Here is a 26,716-nt window from a genome sequence, read left to right on the forward strand (position 1 = left end):
GGCTCAGTGGGTTAAAGCCTCTGCCTTCAGCTCGGGTCATGATCCCAGGGTCCCGGGATCGAGTCCTACATCCGGCTCTCTGCCCAGCCGTGAGCCTGCTTCCCTTCCTCTCTCTCTGCCTCCCTCTCTGCCTACCTGTGATCTCTGTCTGTCAAATTAAATAAAAATCTTTAAATTAAAAAAAAAAAAAAACAAAGTGTGTGAGATGGAGAGGCAGAGAGGTGGGAGGAAAACCAAGGTGCTTACTCTTGCTCACCCCAAGGGCTGTGGATTAAAGACTATTGGACAGTCATTTCCATGGAAACAGGAGGACATTTAACCAAAGTGTGGACCACAAACTCTGCATCAGAATCACTGCTCGTACTTTAAAAATTCAGATTCCTGGGCTCCATCTCACATTTGCAGAATCAGAAGCTCTGGGAGGAAAGCCTAGAAACCTGCATTATTTATTTTTTAAGATTTTATTTATTTATTTGTCAGAGAGAGAGAGAGAGCACAAGCAGGCAGAGTGGCAGGCAGAGGCAGAGAGAGAAGCAGGCTCTCCACTGAGCAAGGAGCCAGATGCAGGACTCGATCGATCCCAGGACCCTGGGATCATGACCTGAGCCAAAGGCAGTGGCTTCACCCACTGAGCCACCCAGGCGTCCCTAGAAACCTGCATTATTAATAATTTAGGATTAAAAATTAAGGCTCTGATGTCAGAGTGCCTGAGTTTTCATCCAGGCTCTGTTACTTCAGTGAGTCTGGGAAAGTGACCTGTTGTTTGCAAAACAGTGATTGTGCGAGTATCCACCTCATGTGGAAGTTATGCAGGTTAAATCAGTTAACATATGTAAACCCTTGAAACTAGTTCTAGGCCAAGACTAAGAGGACAGGTAGTATCCAAGTGCTATTGAAAGGGATAATGCAAATTATACATCCGCTGGTGGGGGCTCAGGCTCCATTCTAGCCTAGTAGAGATGCATCCTGCCTGGGCTCTTTCCAGGACTCAAGAACTCAGCTTGGCAGTGATTATGTTCCGTGACTCAGGCCAGGGCAGTCCCCCATCCCAAGTGTACCTCTGCTCACTGTGACAGCTGACATATCCACTTCTCCCATGCAGATTCTGGAAATAAAGGCAGCACTGTGGCCGTTATGGGTTGAACTGTTTCCCCCCTGAAGATATTGATGTGCTCACACCGGGTGCTTGGGAATGTGAAGATCAAGTCAAAATGAGGTCATTGGGATGGGCCGTAATGCAACGTGACTGTGTCCTTGATAAAAGGGGAAATTTGGAAACAGAGACAGACATGTACAAAGAGAAGATGATGTAAAGACACAGGAAAAACACCATCTGCAAGCCAAGGGATACCCAAAGCCACCAGAAACTAAGGGAGAGGGTTAGAGCAGATTCTCCCACAGAGCCCTGGGAAGGAATCAATCTTGCCAACGCCTTGATTTCAGACTTCGAGCCTCCAGAACCATGCGACAATAAATTGCTGTGAACTCAATTAAAACAAGTGTTTTAAATGTGTTTGTTACAGCAGCCCTAGGAAATTAATACATCTGTCGACCTAGAGCAGGCAGTAACTGGTCTCTCAAAGGAGGGAAAGTGAGCTGAATGGCAGCTCCCCAGAAGTAAGCCTCCAATTTCTGACGATTAGAACCTGAATCTGGCCTGCTGGGCACCAGTGGGGGCAAAAGCCCTTCTGGAGATAGGAGCGTTGCTACTGATGGGGAAGAGGTGGTTCTCAGCTCCTGCGTCAGCTGTTGATCTTGTTGTTGTAAGGACCCCTAGCCCCTTCCCCACCTGTGCAGCTGTGCGATGTGGTTCATGGTAACTGGGGTGTTCTCAGTGGCCCCACTAGCCTGCGGTCTAGTGAATGCTGACAACTGGAGCCTTTGGCAGTTGGTTTTGGCAGCACAATTCACATAGGCAGCGGCCAGTGATTGCTTGAAAGAAAACACAAAAGCCCCCTGCCCCAGGACTTCAGTGTTTAATATGCTGAAAGTAGCTGGCTTTCAGGAAAGTCTCGGCATGTCTACACTGGCTCTGACGGGCTGTGAGTGTGGCAGAGGGTCAGTTCCATCCCCACCTCTGTTAGGTGGGAGGCTTTGTGCAACACCCATACCCAGAATCTAGGTGCTGAGCTGGGGCCAGGGTGGGTGGGGTGGAGGTGTGCCATTCCATGGGACCTGTCCATACTTCAGGGGATGCTGAGGAGAAGCCCATCCACAGGCAGAGCCTGAAAAACCAGAAAGAAGGAAGGCTGAGCCCCCTAGAATGGTACTCCAGACCCTTCCTGATTCACCTCCAACTGCAGTTCCGTCTCCTCTTCCTCTCTCATACCTTAGGCTCCAGAAATGCCGGACAATGGGTTGTTCCTGAGTTCAAATCCTGTCTCTACCATGTGCCTGCTCTGTGTGCTTGGATATGACCCTGAGTCTCATTTTCCACCTCTATAAAATGGGAGGCTTGAGATAAAATGTTCAAAGGCCCTTTGCAGTGCCCAGTGCACAGTCAGCACTCAATGGCTATTATTGATCATCATTAGTTCATTCGTCAATAACCGAATTCAGGAGTATTCAATCTATAAATAACTCTGCTGACTGAGGACAACATAGCAAAATCACAAAAATAACAGTTGACTCAGTCAGCCTACCTTCACAGTTGCTAATACTTACACTGCCTAAACGTAAAAAGCATTTTTCTGGTATCTAGTGTCTAGTTAACTCAGGCTCTGGTGTGGCCTGCAACTCTGTTCTGAGTGGAGGAGGGGTTCTGATAGCAGTGAAGGTCAGAGGAGAGAGGCCCTTCCCGGCATCGCCACTCCTCGCTCACCCCCCTCCACACACCCACACAACACACGCACATATGTGCAAGCACACAGAGTCCTATTCAAGTGTCTTACAAGTTCATTTTTCCCCTCCTCTTGGAAGAGGTGACTTGCTGAAGCACATGGCCCCCAAATTACAGGACATGATTGGATTAATTCCAGCATTGTGGGAATCAGCAGCCACCTGAAAGACCTCCGTGAGTAATCATATTCTCCCTTCTGCCTTTATTAGAATAATGTAGTATAAAATAACAGTAATCAGTCGGAAATGCAGTCTCTAAGTCTTCAGATCTGAATTATCCTGTCTCTGTCTTTAAGATTCTAGCTGTCTCAACCAGCGGCACCCAGACCACAGGCTGCTTCCTTCGAGCACTGTGGCCCCAGGCCTGAGAAGGAAGGGAGAGTTTCAGAACCAGGGATGCACTGAGCCCCTCGACTCATGCCAGAGAAATGCCACTTCAAGTCTCAATGGGGCTTTTTTTTTTTCCTTCCATAACTTCTGATCGAGGGCACACAGCTCAAGTTCCCTTGACAACTTCTCCCTCACCTGCTGTCTGCCATAATTGGTCTTTTGTAAGAGTTAGAAGGTTGTATTGAAGTGTATATTTCTTTAACTCCTACCATCCTAATAGTATATGATCTCTAAAAGATGAGTATGCCTTGTGCCTTGCTCCACTTCCCGCCATGGCCACCAAATGGGTCACCATGTCCAAGGGTCCTTGCGGCCAGAGGCAGGCTGTCTGTCGCACATTTGGGTTTTGATCAAGACCAGGATGCAACTTATTACCACAGAGGAGGATGTAACAACATTTTCCTCACTAGAGGGTAAATAATCCTCAGCCTTCAAGTCCCCCCAAGGTAACCTTCAGCCATATAAATATCTGGTTGGGGTAAAGAGCCAGTCACTCCTTTAAGAAGTCTCTCTCACCACTCCATTGTTGGCATCTATAGCCTCTTGGACGTAAGCAGCTCCCTGGGAGACTCAGCCGTCTGCCTGCCTGTCCTACAAGTAGCAACAGGGAGTAATGAGGACAACACATTCCTGAGGCTCTGGGGCAAAGAAAAGCTCGATTTCCAGGCTCTGCTTCCCAGACTGCTGGCTTGGCTTTAAGCTTGCTTGCAGGTCCCTTCCTGTACCTTCTGCCAGCTGACATTCAACCCAGACATGAGGCCCCTCCCCACTTCCCCTCTGGCTCCCCCTTCCCCTTCTGCAAATGCCTTACTCATCTTGCAAGACTCTTCAAAGCTACCTCCTCTGAGAACATTTCTGGATTTCTCTAGATGATTCAGTGATCCTTTTCTTAGCCTCACATGGAACATCCCTTCATTCCGTCGCTGATTAGAACACACTGCAACTGCTTTCTTTCGCGGGCCTCCCTATGTGGCTCTGAGGTGGTCTAAGGCAGGGACCCTATCCTTCCCTTTGTGTCTCCACAGCCTAGGGCAGGGCTTGGCCCAGAGCCGGTCTTTAGCAAATGTTGTCGTGTACACACTGCGTGAGCCTAGAATAGTAAATGCACACGTAACACAGAGCAGAAACTTCCAGCCAGGCAGTGATGAACGAGGCCACCAGACTGCTTTTTCATTTTACTATTTTAGGGCTGCCATGCTTCCTCTATTTATTCAGGTCACATCCATAGAATGAGTCATTTCTCAGTGGCTGGGGTAGATGACTGGTTTAGCTCATTCTAGAAAGCCTTTCTGTAATGGATGATAAGCAATGACTTCATGATAATGCTTCTTCCCTTCAGGACAACACTTGCATGTTTTCCCCAATGCACTTTTACATGCAAGAGGAACAAGAGCACCTTCATTCTGCCGATGAGGAAACTGAGGCCCAAGAAGTTAAGCAGTTGGACTGAGGTCACATGTTGAGCTAAGATAAAACTGAATGGAGGCTTCTACCCCTGCCTTCTTCTGTTGTACTTCCCATAGCACCTGGTCGCCCTTCGCTGATCAAGGTGACAGATACAGACATAAAACCCACATGTCATTTTCTATCTGGTCTGCCTACAACAGTCTCCATAGTAGGCTGAATGTGGGGCCGCAAGCACTGCCGGGGCCCATGTTTCTGCCCTAACAACCATCTAGATGGCCTGGTCTGGTGAACTCACCAGCCATACCTCTGATTCTAAGCTCAGGCTCTCTTTGTGTTTCCCTCAGTATACCCACTCATAGTGGAATTGCAAGTTAACTCTGCGCAATGCTGCTAGGTGCTGTGATGAACCTGGGGAGTGGGGATGAGATAATACACAGTGTGGCAGGAGTCCAGGGCAGTCGCAGAGAATTCCACTGGGATGGGAAGACAAGGGCGCAGAGAGTGGGGAAGAGGACCCAGGGATGATGAGGGTAAAATTATAGTCAGACCATGGGGACAGAGACTCTGGGGAGAGCTTGCATGCCATGCCAAGGCATTTGGGCTTTATTTTCTAGACAGCTGGGAGCCCCGGAATCATAGAATCATATAATGTTAGAGCTAAGAGGACCCTCACAAATGATCCAGTTCATCCATCCATTTTATAGATGAGCACACTGAGGCCCAGAAAGGGAATGTGACTTGCCAACAGTCACGTGGTGAGTTGGGGGCAAAGGAAGTGCACTGTCAGAACTCTGACGCAGAAGGTCATCACTGGTGGAGGTGTAGAAATGGATTAATCTGTGGAGAGATGGATGGGGTGGATAATGCTGATGCACGTTGACACAGAGCTCATGTGTTTACAGAAAAGGAGGCAGAGAGGTAGGAAACAGGCTCCTCAAGGAGGAGCTGGTGGAGAGGAAGGTCAATATCCAATCAGTTCATCTGGGGTCACCTTCAGAGTCAGGCTCAGTGCCAGGCACTCCCATAATGTCCCCTTTACTTGTCCTAACAGCTCAGTGAGTAAATGAACCCTCTTGAGAAGGAAATTTGAGGTTCAGAGAAGTTTAATAACTTGTCTGAGCCCAAACCCAGCTATGAATATAGGTCAGTAAGATGCAAAGATCCCAAGCTCTTTCTGCTCAACTGTGCCTCCCTAAATTTTACAAGGTCATGCTAAGATCTTGAGCAAACAAACAGGGATGGAAACCCTGCCTCCAGCCCACTGCCAACCCACTGCTTGCTTTTCCTTTTGTTGTTTCTTTCTCATGTCTGTGTCCAGAGGAGGGGCAAATGGATCCTTCCTATGGACTGTCTTATAGGAAAAGACAAGAAAATTCTCCTGGGAAATATGGAGACCAGAAATTCCACTGAGTGAGAGGGCTGTGGACTGGCAGAGGTAATCACAGCCTTTGATCTTCTTTACTGCCTCAGCACCTTCCATATTGAGAAGATCAAGTCTACGACCATGACATTTCTCATCCATTATTATTTTTTTAAGATTTTATTTATTTATTTGATACATCGAGAGATAGAGAGAGAGAGATCACAAGTAGGCAGAGAGGCAGACAGAGAGGAAGGGGTAAGCAGGGTCCCCACTGAGCAGAGAGCCCGATATGGGACTTGATCCCAGGACCCTGAGACCATGACCTGAACCAAAGGCAGAGGCTTAACCCACTGAGCCACCCAGGTGCCCCTCATCCATTCTTTATAGCCAAATATTCATCTCAGCCCAATGGATCCCACTCTATGTGGCCTTCCATTCAGAAACACAGAGAGATGGGTGGGGGGGAAATCAATCGAATTTCTGTGGTTTACAGAATATAAGCAAGAGCAAAGCCCTTGCTGAGCACCTGTCTCTGCTTTTTATGGGGCTGAGCATAAGCACCTTGATGGGCTTATCCTGTAGGGCAGGGCCTTGTGTATGCCCAACCCATCCAGCCCAGTCTAGTCTTTCCCATTTTCACTTCCACATCACAGAATAGTATAGTGTTCCCTATGGGCATTTCTTATCTCCTTGTCCTTGAACTCGTTGTTCTGTCTTGGGATGTCCTCCATGTCTCCCACACTCCACCTTTACCTAGCATTAAGGCAGTTCAGGTTACCTGTCACTGCCTCTGCCCCAGAGCCCTGAGCTCTCCTCTATTATTGCACTCATCACCGTTCTGTCTCTGTCTATCTGCATTTTTGTCCCTCCCCAGAAGAGGGGTTGGACTGACTCATAGCTGCAGAAGCAAGTACATTATTAGAAAACACTGAACACATTCTTGAAGAACAAATGGAAGAATAAATGAACAAATGGACAAATCCCAGGAAGCACTGCCATAGCACAAGTGAGCTTGGAAGCTTACTAGAATGAGTGGAGACCTGAAGAACAAATGCTGGAGAACACAGGTGTACCTCCGGTAGAAGAGGGAAGTAGGGAGTCAGCAGTAACCAAGGGCACATGCAGAAGTGAAAATGTCACATAGGGCATGAGAGTGAGACTGCCTGGCCACAGTGTGTTAGGTTTGTGGATAAAAGTAACCAAACACAGGACAGACCCCCCCCACTCGGGGGTCTGAGGACCACAGCTAGCTTAGAAAATGCCTTTGTGGGAACTGGAAAAAGGTACCCCTTCTGTGCAGACACCAGCCTGAAGCCACATGGCTTGGAGAATGGTCAGTAATGTTGTGTTAGATACAGGAGCCTTTTATTTTGGTGGATGCAGCCCAGAACTTGAGGGTGTGGCCTGGTTGGCAGAATGCGTGCCAGATTTCAAATTTGTGCCTTAGGCGCCTTTGTGCAGCGCCCGCCCTGCAAAACTGTATGCTGTAGCCTAACCGTGACCGTCTCAGTAAGATGTGTACGGAACAAGAGGCACAGTTGAAACCAAATTCTTTTCATAGAAGATGACTTTCAGAGGTATTGGGCCTTTTTGTCAGTCCCCAAGCCTCAAAGTTCACTCCCTTTTCCAGAAATCCTCCTTCTCCTGTGAGCCTGTGTCTTGACATGAGTCCCCCTGAAAGCAGAGACTAATACAAGTACTTGGCCTAGGTGATTTACATGGGAGGTGTCTCAGGAAGGCAGAGGAAAGGGGGCACAGAAAACAATATGGGGAACTATGGACAGGCGCAGCATCGAGCTGGTGATTGCTGTAGACAAACTGAGGCTTGATCTATCTGGGATCCTTTGAGGAAACATGTAGGATGCACACCAAAATGGACATTTTTTGTGTGTGCAAAGGATGAGCAGCTGAGGTATTGTTGACTACCACCATCCTCTGTCTCCCATTAGCTGGGAGGTATCACTGGGAACATGTCTCTCACCCTTCTGGGCAGCATGTACCTATGTGGTGAATGGACTCCAGGGGATGTGGGACTCTGACCACAGGCACTAAACCATCCACTGTGACTGCAGTGAAAGCAGACTGGCTGAGGGGGCAGGATGTGGGGCACAGAACATATCTGCCACTGCCTATCCTGAGGTCAAATCTCACACCGGGAATCCTCTCTTCACTTGAATGGGTTCAGAAAGACGAGCAGCCCCTTAGCTTTCTTTCTTCCTGGAGAGGCCAAAACTATTGGGTGGAAACTTGACTCTCTGCCATTCATTCCCTGGAGGAGTTCGCATCATGGGACCCTAGGAAGGCAGCCCCCAGCCATGAGCGATAAAGGTGCAGGTGTTGCACCCCACAGCATGCGGGGGCCAGGCTGAGCACTCCAGGTCATTCCTTCCTGAACAGGGGAAGAAAAAGGCACCAGCCTACCTCTGGCTCTTGGGTAACATTGAATTACTTACATTTAATATTTTATGGCAGGCGTAATGATATAAGCTACCTTCTTCAGCATCCATTAGAAATGAAGGAATATTTATATTTTGGTGGCACCCAGCCATAGATTTCCATGCCTACTTTGCTGAGGCCATGCTGTGAATACAGGAAGCGGAGGAGAGGCCATCGATCAGATCTTGCATCTTAACCCCATAAATATGACCTGAAGTGCTTACGTCTATAAAATCAAAGGGAAGGGGCTGATTTTTTATGAGGTTGGGCAGAATTTCTTTTTTAATTCAAGGTGTGTCACATGTATTTATAAGCCAAATCACAAGCCTTTCAGGAAAGGATTGGAGATTGGTCTGTGAATACCAAGTGCTTAGCACAAGAAACAGACACGGGAAGGAGGCCCCTAGCAGGGGGCTGGGCATCAGACCCCAGGACCAGCCATCCCTGCCATATCAAGCACCAAGTCATAAAGTCAAAGCATAGAGAAGACACCTCACACCCATTAGATGGTTACGGTCAACACCGGCCCCCAACCCAGAAAATCATAAGTGCTGTGAGGATGTGGAGAAATTGGAACCCTTATGCACTGCTGGTGGGAATGTAAAATGGTGCAGCTGCTAATGAGAACAGTATGATGGCTCCTCAAAAAATTAAAAATAGAATAACGATATGATCCAGTAATTCCACTTCGGGTATATACCAAAAAGAATTGGAAGCAGAGACTCGGAGAGATATTTGTATATTCATGTCCACTGCTGCATTATTCTCGAGAGCCAAAGGGCACAAGTAACCCAAGTGTTTATCAATACATGAGTGGATAAAGAAAACAAAGTTCTATATATATATACAGCAGAATAGTACTCAGCCTTAAAAAGGAAGGGAATTCGGACACACGCTACAACACAGATAAACCTTGGGACACTAGGCTAAGTGAAATGAGCCACAGAAAAACAAAGTTGTATTGTTCCACCAATATGAGGAACCTACAGTAGTCAAATTCATAGAGACAGAAAGTAAAAATCGTGGTTCCCAGGGGCTAGGGGAGGAGAGGAGTTACTGTTTAGTGGGTATAGTTTCCATTTGGAGTGATGCGAAAGTTTTGCAGAGGGATGGCGTGATAATGGTTGCACATCAGTGGGAACATACTTAATACCACCAAACTGTATGCTGGAAAATGGTCAAGATGGTAATATTATGTCACAGTTAAAAATTTTAAAAAAAGATACAAAAGATAGGAGGTCTCAGAGATCACCTCTTCTAACCCGCTAGTAAACAAATGGGGGAAACTGAGGCCCAAAGAGCAAAAGTCGCTTGTTTAAATCACACACTAAATCAATGAAGGGATCATGACTAGAAGTTAGACCCTGACTCTCAGTCCAGTGCTCTTTTGACAATCCATATTAACTCACTTCATTATAACACACAGGGTAAAGTGTCAACGAAAAATTGATACAACACTACACACCAGGCACTGTTCTAAGGCCTTTATACATATTAGCTTAATGAACGCTCACAACAACCCTGTGAGGAAAGGACTACTATGATTTTAATTTTACACATGCAGAAACTGAGGCAGGGAGCAGTTATCCAACTTGCCCAAAGTCATCTACTGACAGAGCTAGAGTTTGAAGTTAAGACTGTTTGACTCCAGAGTCCACTGTCTTAACCACTCTACTACTGCTTCTCATCAGGATTCTCCACACCTCATGTTTCAAGGGAGTCTCTCCTGCCACAAACAGCCTTAAAAATTGCACTGTGAACTAGTACCTTAGTTCTTTCTTTCTTTTTTTTTTAATATTTTATTTATTTGACAGACAGAAATCACAACTAGGCAGAGAGGCAGGCAGAGAGAGAGGAGGAAGCAGGCTCCCCGCTGAGCAGAGAGCCCGATGTGGGGCTCGACCCCAGGACACTGGGATCATGACCCGAGCCAGAGGCAGAGGCTTTAACCCACTGAGCCACCCAGGTGCCCCCTTAGTTCTCTTTTATTCATTGTGTATGTGCTGAGCTCTGGAGAGTTTCTAGCTTAGTCAATATTGGGAAAAACAGAGCAGTGAGAACCATGGGAAGATGGCTAACTCTGATACCTCCCAAATCCAGACATTTATAATCCAATAAGATGGAAGTGCTGTGCATGGACTGGGAAGCTTGGTGAGCCTTCTCTGCAGAGGGTGTGTCTGCCTTGAGTTTTGCAGAATGAGCAGAGCTTGGCTAAAGGGCATGGCTCGTGTGCTGATTACCCGGTGTACAGTCCCATCCTGGAGACCAAAGGGAATATCAAAGCACAGGTACCATTTATTTACTTTCCAGGATGCCAGGGAATGTCTGTCTGCACTGGCTAGGTTGGGAATAGGACCCAGCTCCTGAAACTTTCCAGCTTGGGCTAGATAAGACCACTTGTTACTTTCTGGAGAAGTTATAACAGAAGTAAGACTCATGTGGGCGGAATGAGTATCCAGAACAACTGGTAAACCATCCTGTGATTCCTAAGGGCTTCTGGGACACCCTCGGAGTACAGGGATTGGAGTACAATTGTCCTGAGGGGCTGGGACTCCAAGTATCCAAGCGCCACAGGTTAGCTTTCAACGAGTTTACAAGTTGTGTTTCTACATATAATTTCATTAAGCAAATGGATCTGTGACTAAATATGTCTGAAAACCAGAGTATGAAATTAACTTGCTACACTTAATTCTTCACACATGCCACAGGATTCTATGGATTGGCCAGTAAGCCGACATTTATTGAGTGCATGGTACTAATTTCAATTAATTCCCCCCAAATCCCTAGAAGATACATTTCACAGATATGCCCACTTCCTAGATGAGGAAGCTGAGGTTCATGAAGGTGAAGTGGCTTGTTCAAGATGGCACAGCTGTTTGTCAGTGGAATCAGTATGTGAAGAGAGAGCTGTCTGACCTGAAAGCTTATATTCTCTTGAGTCCAGCAGGCAGCATGCCCAGAGATTTCCCCCACCCCATTTCCTAAAGTTTGAGGACAGGTATGAGGGAGGGCTGGCCAGTAAGACTCAGGAGATGCAACCCCAAACTTGAGACCAGCAGTGCATGGATGTTTGTGTGGGTACAAGGAGGCTTTGGGTCCCTTGTGTGTGTGAAGGCACTTCATAAACTGGACCTGTTGCTGGGACAATAGGGGCAGCTTTTGAGGGTTTGGGGTTATTCTCCCTGTCGTTGTCCCTCTGCAGAACAGGACGACGGCCATGTTGTGAAAAGCAGTGGGAGCAATTGTCACCACAGTGCCTGGTAGAGCATCAGACTCTGAATGGCTACCAGCGAGCCTGACTTCAAGTCTAATGACTTGGTTTTCCCCATAGGAATGAACCCCGGCTCATTCAGGGTTGAGATAAGACAGACTCATCCTCTTTGTCTTCTGTGTACTTCCTGGCACTGCTTTAATGATACTGACCTGTTTGCCGAGAGCTACACACCCAGCCACTTTAATGAGGTGTTATTTTTTTCTATGCAATAGATAATCTTATTTGATTGCATTTTTAGTTATTCTTCAGGGCAAATGCTTTGCATTAATCTTAGCAATGACGGATAAAAGGTCATGTATAAAATATTTCACATCCAGAAAGTCGACCTTTCACTCTTAAAATTGATGTCTAAAGCAAATATGGTTGTAGAAAGCACTTTGGGAAAATGTCACACCAAATTGCACAGGTCAACGAGAGAGTTTTATCTGTAGGTGCAGAGGGAGATTCTAATGAAGCCCTCAGCTTTCCTTCTTTTGGTCCCTCATAATTGGTACAATGTCACAGTGTTTAGTACCTGGGGCAGCACTGTGGCAAGTGCTGCCTGTGGGAAGGGGTCATCTGGGCAGAAAGGGTGGTAGTTTTGGAGAATTCTGTGTCTCAGGCTCTTGAGTCCTCAAGAGGAATCTGGCTTGGAGAAGTAAAGCATGGCCTTGAATCTCCCATTTGAATCTGAACTACTCAGAGCTGATTCTCTTCTGAAAACGAGGAATGGCTGAGACAATGAAATGAGACCACAGATGGGAAACGCTCAACACAATCTATGCTCCTGGCTCCTCAGTCCCATGGAAGAATCAGGTGGCTCACAGCCTTGGATGATGGCAACAACCGACAGGAACATGGTCTCTGGAAGCTTCGGGCACAACACAGTTAGTGTTGTGGTGATCTTGCCTGTTGGGGGCTACCTCTCACTTTGCCTCCCCGACGTCGGGTCCAGAAGCCTTCCCTACTGGTGGTCAGTTACTAAGCCACCAGACACCAGACACAGTCAGCCATATAAAGCTTTATCCCCCGGGGAGAAAGCATGGCTTGGGAATCCTTAAGAAACCAGGGACTATTCAAAGCTTAAAGGAGTAAAGCCATAGTGCTGGCATTTCAGGGACAGCGCCTAGCAGTGGGGGAGAGTTTGGGTATGATGGCAGGGAGGCGGAAATCGGACACACCGGGTGATTATTACAATGACTTAAAACGGTACTTTTTGCTTGTGGCTAACACTTTGTTGTGGGGTAGAACTGTGAGGAGAAAAAGTACACAATTTGGTTTCCTAAAACTTTGATCTAGGGGCGCTGGGGTGGCTCAGTCAGTTAATCATCTGACCAGTTTGGCTCAGGTCATGGTCCCAGCATCCTGGGATCCAGCTCTTCCTCTACCTGCCCCCCACCCTCCCCGGCTCATGCTCACCCTCTTCCTTTATCTCTTTCAAATAAATTAATAAAATGTCAACCCCCCCCCCAAAAAAAAACAAAAAAACCTGTGATCCAGGACCAAATTATGCGTGAGGCATTTGGGGGAGGGGGAGTTCTTACCAGCACACCACACGGTGAAGGGAACTGCATCGCCCATTTACACGACAAACTGGCCCTCGGTAACCCATCTCAGGCTTTCTGATCTACCTCATCAAACTTCTTGTCTTAGAGGCAGCTTCAGCTCTTTCAATCTCTTTGTAATCAAAGTAAATCTCTTCATAAGGATGCATGCCAATCCCCTTTAATTTGTCACACATGTTAACCGTGGCTTCCCCAGTTTTTAGCATTTTCTTGATACATTTGTAGTCCCAGAAGGGTCCCCTAACTTCTATTTCTGTGGTCACCACCACCACAGTATTATTTCTAGTTTATATAACCTGTTCTCAGGGCCAGAGGTCCTCTCCCTCATCTCTCATTTGTTTCAATAAACCTGTTAAAAATGCATGAGATGCAGACGCTCTCCCCACACAGTCTAAGTTGCTTTTTCACATTGATTTGGATAGAACAGAATGATAGAAATATACAAGCAGATCCGTGCCAAGAGGGCATTCTCTGTGGTCAGGCTAACCACCATTATTTTTTTTAATTGTTTTTCTCCCTGTTAAAAGACTAAACACTTGGGAATCATAGAAATTTTGGAACACGGTAGGAAAAGAAAAATAGAACCAATCAACTGGGCTTGTCCAACCCTAGAAAAATCACTGTCAATATTTTGGTCTGATTTCTTCTAGTACATTTTTCCCCACACATAATTTTGTTTTGTACATATGTTGTCTTTCTGTAGTGGAAATAATGTGCTGTATACGTATTTTTATTTTGCTCACTCCACATTTTATAGTAGGATTTTCATACATCACCTGAAACACATTTTTAATACTGCATAATTAGGGAAGTACATTATTGATTATTTGACCATGCTTCTACCGTTAGACAATTGTTTCTTTTTCTTTCTTGCTTTCAGAAATTACACCACAGATAAATTTCTACATAAAGGATAAATATTGCTAAACATGATAATTTTTAATAACAGAGTGCTTCATGAACTGTTTTTAGTTAGTAGCAACTCCTTCATGAGGCCTAATGGGTGTACAGACTTCTCAAGGTGGTATGGGAGACATCTGATAATATAAGATCCTGTCCTCCTCCTTGACCCTTATTTGAAAAGTAATGGCAGAGGTTTCCATCTGGCTGCCCATCTGGCCGCCCCTCTGAGATCTACCCATTTTCCTTACTGGTGGATTTCCTATTCATTGATATCAGGAAGGCACCAGCTTCCTGGGCATGGCTTGTGAACATTGTTAGGTGGGGATGTAAGGCTGGACCTTGTGAGAAAAGCAAGGGACCAGTCTTAGGACAGAAACCACCGCGGGCTCCTGGGCCCTTGGTGAAGTCATTGAACTGCAATCCAGCTCATCCTGCTGCCATCTTGTTACCAAGCTTCTTACTACGTGAGAAAACCGTTTTCCTCCTTGTTTCTTCTATTGAGTTGGACTTTTTACTAATTGTGGCTGAAAGCACCCTAACTGATAAAGTAAAACCAACACATGTCATAAAAATGGCAACCAATTATGAAGCTGTTACAGATCTCATCTTTAACTGAGCAGCAATTCCCCTCATTGAACAAATGTAAGGACCAAATATCAGAGAAGCTACTCAACTTGCCCGCAGTCCGTAGATGTGTGTGTCTGGAGCCTTACTGATAGGTCGATTAGAGAAGTGAAGAGTGTCTAGCATACTGCCCATGAGGGTGAAGAGGAAGCAGGTAGCTTCCTTCATTTCTGCACCCTTGGTTTAGATGTACATGTGCGCAGCTCACTGCCTTATAAAACCTTTTTACATCTATTTATTTATTTAATCCTTCCCCAGATACCCTGCAGAAGACAAGTCCGAGAAGTTGTCCTGAGGCACAACACTAACTAGTGTCAGAGACTAAACGGGAAGCCAGGTTCCCTGGGCAGTGGTCCAGACCTCCTACCACTGGATCCCACTGCTGAGAAAGTCTGCTCCAGGACAGAATCCCCTCCCCCTTCCCAATTTTCTCCCCTCAGTCCCCAACATTCAATGTTTTTATTTTCTCTAGTGCGGCATCTACCCCGTGGCGCTGTTAACAAATATAATACATCAGAGAAAGAATTACAAATATTTATGGCTGTAATAACTTCCCACCCAAAACAGGGGCATGGATCAGATCATTAGAGAAAATCAACCCAGCATGAGGTATGCTTTTTATTTCCCCCTTAGATTTTAATTCAGAGAATGTACATGATTTTCTGGGAGTGAGAAACTTCTGCTTAGGGAAACAGGATTTTGCATGACAGGGATGCTGATTTGCAAACAGGGAGTTTATTTTTTGATTCACTGATTCCATCAGAACATTGTAACCCAGAAATACCTCGGAGGCTTTCCAAGTGGGACTCCGAGATTCCAGGAGCGATAGTGTCTCTGATGGATGTGTGAGTCTGAGATACACGGGGCCTTCTCTCTCACATGCTCTAGGTCTTATACTACCTGCATCTGGGCAAATCTTTTTTGCTAATTTATTTTTTATGGTTCAACAAGAATTGGTAACAAGGGGGTTCATTCTAAAAGACTCAGCTCCTTGCCATCTGCTCTAAAAAATGTCGCTGGCCACCCTCTGCCCTAAGGTTGCTCAGGTTGGGGCTCTTTCTCCATATTCCTACAATCCCTGGAGATAATTCTCATTTGGCATCTGTCATTCTGCATCCCACTGGGCTGTTTTCTTGTCTGTGTCTTCCACTCGACTCTGATGACCTGTCCACAGAAACTGTCATTCTTGGGTCTATATTTCCAGCTCTGAGCATGGAGCTTGCCATGGGGATAGGTACTCAATACATTATTTCTTCAGTGACTACTAAGCAGGGCCCAGGAAAATGACTCAGTGTTAGTTCACATCTCAGTGTTCAGGTGAGGAACTTATAGCCAGGTTATCTTGGCCCAGTGGAGACCAGTAATGTATAAGGCAGTCTAGGGGAAGCTCCTACCTCTCCTAGGCACTGATACTCTCTTTACTGACATCCTCACTGACAAGGTCTCCTTGTTCTGGGAACTTAGCTATGACTAAAGCTCTGCCCCAGAGGATAGTCCCCACCCCAGGGCTGCCCTTCTCCTTGGGGACTAGAGTCTGGACAAATGGAGCCAGGGCGGGGGGTGACAGTGAGGACCCAGGTGTCTGCCCTAGAATGGGACACTAGTCAAGCCAGTCTGCTCTGAGTGCTGGTCCTGCACTGGACAAGGCTGTGACCACATGGTCTCTTTCCCTGAGAGCCTGGATTCCCCCAGAAGCTGGGAGCAGTCATGGCCCCCCCCAAATACCAGTCTGTCTTGGACACAAAAATAGCAGAAATGGGAAAACATGTATTTCCCAGAACTCTTTTCAAGGATAACAATCTGATCATCTCTGGGGGTGACGTGGGGCTGGGAACCACCAATGCCTTCTCAGGAGGGGGCCTCTGGGTATCTGAGGGCTCTGGTTTCTTAGAGGGGAGTGTACCCTTCCCAGCGGCTCCCCACCTCAGCCTTCAGCCTTGCTTCTAAATCAATGAGCAGCTACACTTTAAGGACAATCAGCCTGAAGGACTGCTAAGTTATTAGCTTTGGGGGTCCTCAGCAGTGTCTCTCTGGCCCTGTGGAGGGAGGGTGGTGGACCACAGTGGGGACCCAGACCTGAGGGTTTAGGGAGCAAGTGGAGAACGATGAAGTGCAAACACTGGATGACTCAGTCCACTGCCAGGAGCTGAGAAGGTCCAAGAGAAGGAGGAGGAGACAGGTTTAGCGCTGAGGGGGACACACTGGCCACCTGGCTGGGCTGACCCCACCTAGCAGGTAGTGGAGATCGTTTTCCCTGAGCAGGAAGTGTAGGAGGTGTTATCAGAGAAGAGACAGGCAGGCCGAGAGATATGAGGATGAGTCTGGACTTAATCTGGGCTTAAGGCTATGGAGGGTCCTGGGTCAGATCCATTCTAACCGTGTCCTGGAGGCCCCAGAGTCCCCACTGCAGGAGCAAGCTGCACTCTGCCTAATGGATACCCAGACGGCCCAGGGAAAACACCCTTCCCCCAATCGCTTACCATGGTCACTCACTGCTAGTCATCTTGCTCGTTACCCTTCCTAACTAAGCCCGCTGACATCAGCTACATGACACCCAAAACGGGGCATTCTATGGTCCTCCCAGCATGTACTCCATGCGGGCCATATGGTGCAATGTAGCCGCTGGCACCCAGTGAAATGACACCCCATATCTTCTCTGTCGCCTCTGCTCACCTCCTGTCCAACCAACAGCCAAACAAACGTAAGCAACCCAGAGTCTTAGGGAGTGCACCAGCACCATTTCTGCCTTCTCACACTCCTGCCATTTATTTGGGCATTTCTGGAGCTGCTTAAGGCTGAATTGCACCCCCAAATTGCACTTTTTCTTCTACTTGACATGAGTCAGGGCTCTAACTAATAATGAAGACACTCCTGGATCTTGTACAATTCAAAAAATACCCACGAACTGAGCACCACTGCCCCCCCACCACAAATGAAATGAAGCCTAGATATTATTTGTCCGGAAGAGGGGTATGCTCAGGGCTTCCTGGTCCTCAGGGCCCGGTTAGCCTCACTTTGTGTGGTCAGGACTGAGGTGTCCACTCAGAGCCAACAGTGTGGCCCAGTGCCTGTGACAGCTGCATCAGAAATCATCCCATTAGGACCATGTCTTCTACGGCTACGTCATCCTTCCTTATCATCCCTATCACTCCCCTTTTCTTTTAAGAGGAGGTGAGAAGGCTATTACTTTCATTTGGGATCCACTGCTGGGCCTTTCTTCCCTGTCTTTCCTCTTACCTGGTTCCCTCATTCCCTATGTAGAAACTACAAATGGGGGTGAATTCTAATAAGGCCCCCAGTACCTGATCTGGGATGTTCTCCGGGTTGGAGGTTGTCTGGGCAACCCTGGGCTCCTGCCTACTCGGGGTCTCCTGACTGGCTGGCACCCTGCAGGGCCCCTACAAGACCCTAACCCCACAGGCTGTCACAAGAGCTGGGCTGAGGGAGGATGTCAGACCTGGATAAACAGCATGCTCTGGGATGACACTCAGACACGAGCACATTTCACGACCGAACAAGGATGTTTGTTTAGGACACCGGAACACAGTGTTCAGAGACTGCCAGGACTGCACTTGCAGTAAAATGGGAAGGCCATAAAGCAGCAAGAGTGGCCTTTTTTCTCTGAAGGGAAGCAGCGGAGACACTGGGCCCAGGGCAGGTTTCAAAAGAGCACAGTGATCGTTATTTGAAACAGGGACAGACAGAAATTCCTAGAAGGCTTTTCCCCTCTGCTTATCACTAAAACGATCTACAATCATGTAAGGCGCATGCTTGGAACTTTCCACTTGTTGTCTCTTTATCCTCTGTGACAAACCTCCATCACGGCGCTTGTGGTGGGCACTGCTGTAGGTGGCCTTCCGGGCATCCACATCCTTGCCCGCTTTCCTAACTGGATCTTGATTTGTTCTGCCGCCAGTCCATCCCCAGCAACCACCCCCCACCCCCCACCCAGGAGCTGCCTGATTACTTAAGAGGCAAATAAGTGCCCATCATTTCTCTGGCTACCATCACTCGACTGAAAGTGACCTGTGACTATGGCCCAAGACAGACTGAGCATAAGGACACATACGCCATGCTTGGAGAAACTGAATCTTTCTCTCTCTCTCATTCTCCTGCTGGCTGACAACAGAGTGGCACACAGACCTGAGGGCCACCTTGATCTCAGGGAACTGCCCCCAGCACCCACAACGGAGGACAACGGAGCTGAGGGACAGGGAGATCCCGGTGCCTGCAGCCATCAGTGAGCTGCTGGGTGTGTGCACCCTGCGTCTGGCCTTCCTCATAGTGTGAAACAAGGCATTCCCCTAATTTCTAATTCAGGTTAAAGTGGAATCACATCTGTACTTGGAGAAGTCCTGACTGATCTAGAACTATTACCATTCTTATTTTGCTGATGAAGAAACTGAAGTTTAAAGGTCTAATTAACTTGCCTAAGGTCATAGAGTTAGTAAACAGTGAAAATTCAAGAATAATTTGATTCCAGAGCTTAAACTCTGAATTACTGCTACATGTAGGTTCTTATAATAGTAATATGTGGAAATTGGAACAAGTTGCCTTTATTGAACGGAAGAAAAATACATTAAATCAATATCATCCCCCAAGAATTCAGAGCATAGATTGTTTTGCAGGATGGATTATTTTCAAAAACTACTTTAGAACTCAAATCTTTTAGCTTTACTCTTTCTCCAGTTTCCTCCTCAGCTAGTTACAAAGCAGGCACTAGATGGATGTTATTAAATGACCTACGTATGGTCCCCCAGCAGGGGGATGGCTCTGAGGAGGGCTCTCAGGTACCTGGACCCTTTTTTGCATTACACTAATTCCCTCCATCTCCAGCATGTGGACACATTCATGCTGTTTATTCATGTTTTTTCATGTTTATTCAGGTCTGTTTATTCAACAGGATGAAGACAATAAAAAGCTTTCAGAGGTAACAAAATTTTTGCAATTAACCACCAATATATTAGGTCACACCTTGAGACCTGAGGGGCCCCTGATAATCTCCTATGGATGGGAATCTCAGAGGGGCCCTCCAGCAACAGCTCTGCTCCCTTAGTTACCATGAGCCAGCTTCTGCAGAAACCCAACAACCTGATACCACCTTTGCTGGAAGACCCAATTCCTGACGCACCTGCTCTTTCTCTGCTGACCCTGACCCCACCTTCTGCTCTCCCCACAACCTGTGGAATCCATCACACCCACTTAGCTGTCCAAGCCTCCTTCTTGCCCCTGCCCCTGTTGCATAGCCATGGTTGGTCATTGGATCCCATGTCTTTCTCTGCCCAAGGTGCCTGGATTTGCCTGGGTGGCATCATTCCCAGGAGACTGTCCAAAGGACAACACAGCTAGTCCACAAGGCCAAGTCACTCACACGGTGAGTGACTTTGGATAGGTCACATTTCCTTGTGCCTCGCCAACCTCATCTGACATGGGAGTTGTAACCGTCCCTGCCCCATGGGGTTAATGTGTGTTGGTGCAGGGTCATAAAGCAATGAACTGCACCACTCTAGTGGGTGCCAGTGGTGTGGTGCCCAGCCTGCCATCAGCACAAGGCAGTCTTGACTTGTATGGAGCAAGCAAGCAACACGTTTTGGATTAGGTATTATTATAGTTATGGTTACTACTTTTATGGACTAAATTCCCTGGGATCCTCCCTGCCATTCACATCTTTCCAGTTGGGCCCCAGATGCTATGTCCCTACAGGAGGGGAGAGAGCTGGCGAGAGCCCCTCAGGGCTGGGTTTGGCATGGATCTTAATATAACCCGGGGCACGCAGTTTTTAGGAGCTTTGGTTACGAGAGGCACGAAACTGTGGGGCTTCCTAAGGAACCAACAAAGCTGGCATGAGAGGTGAGGGAGGACAGAGCTGCACCTGTCATGTGAATTTCAGTATTTCCCATTTCCCTTACCCTTGAATATGGAGTCAGACAGTAACAAGCCCGCATAGTATTGGAAGAGTAAGTTATTAGGTTTCCAAGTTCCACATACACAGTCTCATCTGAGCCTTGGGGGCTGTGAGGGAAAGTCCAGACAGACAGTTTTCCTATTCTTCCCATGAGGAAGAGAGTGTCTGGAGAGGAGGTGACCTCTGACACAGCTGGTCATGGGCGCTCTGACACAAGACCTGGAGCCCGTGCAGACAGGGGCTGAGTGAGAACACTCCAGGGAGGAGAGAGGCCTGGGTGGGAGGTCTTTGGCCGCTCAAGCCTCACCCCTTAGTTTTGGTTGCATCAGTAAACTGAGGCTTCCAACTCTTCGAGGCAACTTATTAGATGTGCCCTCCCCAAAGATTCTCCAAACTTTACCACCTGCACTTCTAAAGGCTGATGCAAAGAGCAGCAACCCTGTTTTTAATTGAGCCATCTGGTCCACTCATCACTTCCTTGGTATAATTCATGAAGAATGTTTTCTTTCCTTGTTTGTTTTCTAAAAAGGCTGTGCTTCATTATAAAGAAGGCTTGTTCCCAGAGGATCCACTAATCGGGGAAATCACGGAAACTCTCAGATGGAAATGCCTCTAATAATTCACTTTATTATGACTCCGCCTAGCACTAAGAACTTATTTTCTTGATTTCCTCAAATTCTCTCTAAAGTGAGACAATTTTCCCATCAGCATGCTGACAGCCTACCCTGCATTATTCTATGGCAGGCTTTATTGGCATTCATGATGAGTTTAAAACTTGGAGTAGTTTGATGAGATTAATATGAGGTGTCTCTTCAAAAGTTGAGTGGTATAACAATTTAGCAATGACTCCACTAACTATGTGAAATGAAATATTAACTTCACAAACGTGGTGACAGATTAGAATATCGTTTGCCTCCAAGGCAATTACAGCTTCTGATCACACATCACCGCCACCCCTGGGAAATGTACGAGCCCCTCTGTCAATCACTCCCCAACAGGCATTCACTGAACACCTGCTTAGGGACCACACCGCTCTGGGAGACCTGAGACACCATCCCAAGCCTTATGGAGCTGACATGTCAGCAGAATTAATGAATGATTAAAATGGTACCCAATCGAAGAGGCAAAATGGGTGGCACAGATGCCAGGTGATGTTAAGGAAAGAAGAGGGTGTGAGTTGAAGAAGGGGGTTCATGGAAAAGCTGTGAATTCCAAGAGCACAGGTACCACGTGCAAAAACCACTTATGCCAGCAGCAGGCCTGGCACTTGACCTACGCCCCTGAACTCAGACTTGAGACAATGAACTTTGTGAGACAAGTCTGAGGTTCACCCTTGGTTTTCTTCCAGGCTTGAGATTTGGGCTCAGGAATTGGGCTAGATGAGATCCTATTCCTTGTGCTGCTCTCTAGAAGTGCTTCTCTCCCTCACACCACTGCTCGAACTGCCCTGTGATCATACGTGAACTGTCTGTCCCCAGACATGGTTGTGAAGGCCAAGGCTCGGTTTCATTTCTCCCCATACCCCTGGCACCTGACCCACAGCTGGTACCCAGAGCTGGTACCCAGCAAATGCCCACTGAATGAGGGAGTGAGTCCATAGGCTTACAGCTCCCCCGGTGCTGGGGAGAATGCACACACCTCGGCAAACCCATCCCGACTCTGTCTCCATCTGCTGAGATCCCCTTCTCTTGAGCCTACTGCCTCAATGAGACAGAAATCATCTTGGAGGCAGCGACCAAACACTCTTCACTTTCTATCCTCCCCACCTTCTACTCCAGACCCTGTACCATGACGAACCCATAGCACAGGTTCCAGAAGCTGATTAGAACAGGTGGGTCATAACCTTGCTAAGAGACATCAGCTCGGACTTGGGATATTTTTTTAAGATTTTATTTAGTTATTTGACAGAGAGATCACAAGTAGGCAGAGAGGCAGGCAGAGAGAGGGGGGGAAGCAGGCTCCCCGCTGAGCAGAGAGCCCGATGTGGGGCTGGATCCCAGGGCCCTGAGATCATGACCTGAGCTTAAGGCAGAGGCTTAACCCACTGAGCCACCCAGGTGCCCTGGGACTTGGGATATTTGCTCAGAAAGTAGTGTTAGCTGGGTGCTCCAGAAGGCAAATTACTCTGGGAGGCCCCCATATTCAGAAAACAACCATTCCATGGAGCCTCTCCCCTGGACACTGGCAACTTTTAATTGCCCTTTGCCAACTGAAACCAAGTTTCTTAGCTGAAAGAGCCAAGCAAGGGGATAGTGAAGGGGCTCACACGAGGCACATGGGGGAGAGGCAAAAAGCCACACTATGAGAGGATAACACCATCCTCAGGAACACATAAACATTTTCATAATTTGCCTACTAACTAAAATAGCAAATACAATCAAATCCAATTAACGTGGATTGGTCTGTGGGGCTTTAAATCAGAGGAGCCTGGTTGATTGCTCTGGAGTCATTAATTAGGCCTGACGTGATTTCTTCCGAGCAAAGCCTCTTGGCATGCACCTTTCCCAATTACAGGATTTATGATTGGCTGGGAAATCACAGGTGTTGTTCAGAACTGGACTTTTGTAAGGGTCTACTTTGAGGATTTCCATAATTTTACTTGGTTCAGGGGCAGGAGGCTTATGAAGCTTCCAGACCCGGTTGGTGCATGTGGAGGTTTCAGGGTCTGAGGTAGGATCCCGGAACGTCAGGGAAGGAGGTCCTACGTGGACCTTCACCCTCCTCTTCTCAGCAGTGTTTTCTTCCTGTCCTGTGCATGCTGCCCTCACCAGGACGCACCTACACATTTTGGGCCAATCTAGTATTTCCTTGGTGTTGGCTGAAAAGCGACTGAACTCTTGGAAACTTAGTTCAAACACAGTTCTATTGAGGACATTTTTCAGTTCTTGCTTTGTGCTGGAAGGTGGCCATGAGTGAGAGTGGAGACTCCGTTCTGAGGAGCAAATGTGTGTTTCCCTTAGGAAGACAGATACCTACATAGTCACTCCAGTGCCCCACGGGCCAGGCCAGGCACAAAACCTAGCAGCGGGCTAAGAGTGGGAAACGCAGGGAGGGTCGGGACTACAGCACATGAGAGAAGATAGGCTTTTTTTTTTTTTTAAGATCTTATTTTTATTTATTTATTTATTTGAGAGAGAGAGAGAGAGAGAGAGCGCACACAAGTAGAGGGAGCAACAGGCAGAGGGAGACGAAGAAGCCTCACCACTGAGCAGAGATCCAATGTAGGGCTCGATCCCAGGACCCTGGGATCATGACCTGAGCAGAAGGCAGATGCTTAACCAACTGAGCCACCCAGGTGCCCGAAAGATAGGCTCTTCCTGAGGGAGTAGCCACTACTAACTCAAAATGAGGGCTTCCTATCAGAAACATGGGCTCTAGTTCTTGGATATCTAGGTTTACTCAATGGCTAGAGATCCAACTCCTTCTGCAAAAACTCCTATTTCTGTTGTTTGTTTCATTTTGTAAGATTGGTTTACTAAAAAACAAACATGAAAACACTGGACCATGGAAACATAGGCTGCTTGGAGCAAATGGAGGTAAAGAGAAAAGCATCCATCTGTCCCATATGAGTAGTCCCACCAGGTCCCCAGGGGATTAGGTCTCAACATCAAACAGCTCTTCTCCACATTAAGGAGTAAAGGAAGGTGAGGCTTAAAGCAAAACACATGCAATTCATGGGCTCAGGGAGACAAACCGATGCCTTCTCCCACCAGGAGGCATGGATAGTGATCTGGGGGCAACTCCAGGGCCACAGCAAAGGGAAGCTTCATGGTCACAGCTAAGGGAAGCTTCACAGCTAATACAGGAGTCATCCTGTATTGTGAACCAGAGCCTGGCTTTGAATTAAACCCAAGAGATTTCATCTTTACCTAACGCTTTCCTAGGAGCTTGGCTTTCAGGATGGCTATTTCATTTCTTTTTTTTTTTTTTTTAAGATTTTTATTTATTTACTAGACAGAGAGAGATCACAAGCAGGCAGAGAGGTAGGCAGAGAGAGAGAGAGAGAGAGAGGGAAGCAGGCTCCCTGCTGAGCAAAGGGCCCGAAGCAGGACTCCATCCCAGGACCCTGAGATCATGACCTGAGCCAAAGGCAGTGGCTTAACCCACTGAGCCGCCCAGGTGCCCGGCTATTTCATTTCTTAAATGAAAGATAGAGACGTGGGGTGCCTGGGTGGCTCAGCAATCAACTCTCGGTTTCAACTCAGGTTGTGATCTCAGGGTTGGGTGATGGAGTCCTGCATGGGGCTCTGTGCTCAGCAGGGAGTCTGCCTGAGATTCTCTCTCTCCCTCTGCCCTGCCTCCTTCTAAAATAAATAAATATCTTTAAAAAAAAAAGATGGAGATAAGACAAACCACCTCATGGAATGGTAGTGGAGAATCCATGAGGCCACAGCAGGAAATGTACAAGGCTGTCACCTGCTGATGTGTGCCCTACAAGGGACAGAGTGCTGCTGTCAAAAGTCCCAGTGGTCCAAAGCACACTCTTCCCTTGAACTAGGTATCCCTTGGCCCTGTGGCCACCCAAGGATGGGGATTGGCGTGGGTCAAAGGGCAAATGGGCAACACCAGAATGGAGGGCCTGTTCATGTTCTTTTCACTTTGAACTGTTATCAATATTCCCAAACTGGTAGGTGGTCAACTTCCCAAAGGCCTGAGGACCAGCAGCGGGCAGAGTTGCTGGGTCACTTGCTGTGATCTGGAGATCAGTGCACTGTGCTTTGTGTCACAAAGCCATTATGATGTCTAGCCATTATGATGTTTTACCCTGACACACTTCACTTTGGGAGTAGAGAAATAGCTTCTGAGTGGCTGCTACAGATGTACCCGAATGCTTCGACAGCCTCCCTGTCCGTCTCCGCAGCTTCTCGCTCCTGGAATCATTACGGCCCACTGCTATGACTTCATAACCCATTTGTGCTTCTTTCTAAGCACGGAGCACAGCTGCCGCCTCCTCCAGGCGCTCTCGGCTCGCATCGGCTCTCAGCCTCTCAGCGGTCATTTGTCATATAATGCAAAATGACAGTGTGCTCCACTGACCTGCCAGCTCTTCTCTGGAGACTTTGTGGGGCCCCTCTCCAGACAGAAAGGATTCCTCCCCTCTCGGCCTCCCGTGGGTACAGGGGCTTCCCTGGGGAGTGGAAGGGGCCATGGACTTCGGCAACCCCACCACCTTGCTGTGACTCTCTGGCCAACCTCTCTGAGCTTCCATTTCCTCATCTGCTAAAGGAACAGATCAGTCCCTGATTTGCAGGGTTTTGTGAAGATTAAGCACCGTGAAATGCACAACATCTGACCTGGAGAGAGATTCAAAGGAGAGCTGTGAAATGCTTTGTTGCTCTTGTTTTCCTGCCCCCTCTACTAGAGTGTAAGTTTTTGGATGATGGTGACCCAGCCTGATTCACCCACCTTTACAACCCCAGCACCCAGTACCACGGATAGCACATTCCTCGATTCACTGAATGTAGCTGCCAGATTTCTTCTCCCCCGAAGTCTTTGCATTGCTTTTAAAAAGATGTTTTCTTTATGTCTGAAAATAAATTAACAAATAATACCAATACTACAAAATAGAAATTGCCCAGGATTTGGGTGCAGACCTTCGAAGACAAGCTAACATATAATCCAATTGTTGAAAATGTCAACCCTTAAAAGGTTTTGCTCTCCATTTTCAAAACAAATGCAAATTCTCTTCTCTGTTTCTCTCATGTACGCATCATCAGACTCTAAAACCAAGGCAAACCAAACTGTGTTCTTCTGAACATCCCCAATTTTTCCCTTGACCTCAATTAATTATAATTTCACTGTGGTCTTACAGAGTTCACTTCACTGCTGATTTAACCCACTGGCTAATCCGGGCTCTTGACAATGCTAAAACATGACAGAAGGGAAGGTCCAGAGGTGTTCAACTTCTGTATTTCTCATTATTGTAAAAGAGGGCTTAAAAATTTTCTTGCATGTGCCTAATACAGAACGATTACTTCAAACAAGCTCATGGTTTAAACTCCACAGAAAGAGTTTTAGAATGAGGGTGAAAA

Source organism: Martes martes (genome assembly GCF_963455335.1).
Source record: "Martes martes genome assembly, chromosome: 1".
Taxonomy (NCBI): Eukaryota; Metazoa; Chordata; class Mammalia; order Carnivora; family Mustelidae; genus Martes; species Martes martes.